Source organism: Aplysia californica, unplaced genomic scaffold (assembly GCF_000002075.1).
Source record: "Aplysia californica isolate F4 #8 unplaced genomic scaffold, AplCal3.0 scaffold01234, whole genome shotgun sequence".
Classification (NCBI taxonomy): Eukaryota; Metazoa; Mollusca; class Gastropoda; order Aplysiida; family Aplysiidae; genus Aplysia; species Aplysia californica.
The window spans coordinates 144247-145725 of NW_004798504.1; positions in this window are offsets into that span (position 1 = coordinate 144247).

A 1479-nucleotide genomic window follows, 5' to 3' on the forward strand; every position below is an offset into this window, starting at 1 on the left:
GTAGCAAATGTACTTGATTTGAGCGCTTACTTTCACAGGTAGCAAATGTACTTGATTTGAGCGCTTACTTTCACAGGTAGCAAATGTACTTGATTTGAGCGCTTACTTTCACAGGTAGCAAATATACTTGATTTGAGCGCTTAGGTTTTTTTTCTTCTCTTTTCTCTACGGCCTTTCTGTTTGGTCGAACGGTTATAAAATTATTGCGGGTGGCTGGAGAGCGCCACAGGTACGTTTTACTTCTTTATTGTTGTTTCTCCCTGTCTGCGTTACTACTTTTCCCCAGCACTAAATGACCATTATTGTGTCGATGCGCTTCTCTTTACTCTAACGTAGAAAAAACCAAAACAACCCCCCCCCAACAAAACAACAACAACAACAACAATAACAAACACACAAACAAACAACCTAACAAACAAACACAGTTATCGACACTAGGTATAATTATTGTTAGAAAAACTTCTTTATCCATAAATAGAAATATTCATGTCATTCCACCACTGTCGTACCTACTCTTTCTGGAGAATTGATTAGAGAGGTTACGATCTGTGTAAATGTTATCCTCAGAATTTCGTGCACTGATATAGGCCGAGAGGACTGCTGTGCTGTCACAATCATGAATGCTATGCCCAGTGACAGTAGGACGGACCAGCTCACAGACTACTTGGTGAAAACCTACAATGTTGTTTTGCCCAGGTACGAACAGCGTGATTTGAAGGACTCGGCAGCAATTTATCCAACCATGGAATAGTCGAGACAACGATGACTGACACATCATGAACAGGCAAAAAAATATGTCTGAGGTAGATGATATGATTTATGTCAGATGAAAGATTAAACAAAAAAAGGCCCACAAGGAACATTGCCAAAGTGACCATTCACGAGTATCAACTCCTAGATGTAATTTTTTTTTAAAGGAAGAAAGAAAGACATTTTTTAAATCCGAAACCAGGAACGTATTGGTGCGTAACTGTAAGATGTAAGATCATTACAATTTCTTTATCACATACTGATATATTTAGAGGGTCCATACACCAAAAAAAAATAACATTGGCGCTATATCCTCGCTGGGGATCTCTTACATTGGTCAGTGTGGTTTCTCATTTTGTATCTTTTCTCAAGAAAAAAATAATTCCTGGAGAAAAGAAGAATACAGCGATTGATGAAACCCCAGAGAAATAAATAAAATCTTATTATATAGCTGCTTTCACTATCCGTTTGATTACTTTTTTGTTTTAGTTTTGTTTAATATTAATTTTTGTGTGAAATAAATGCAGCTCGTGGCGTACTGTAATGCTACGACGATGTCGATGAGAGCCTTCATAGATTCAGTATAAAAGGTTAATACTAATATAGAGGTGCTGTCTCTAAATATAGATTGACTCCAAACTCCGATAGGACGACAGTTTAAGTGGATGAAGAAGTCTTGAAAACTTCCTAAACAGCCTACGTACAATAACGGACTTATTGGTGCACCCA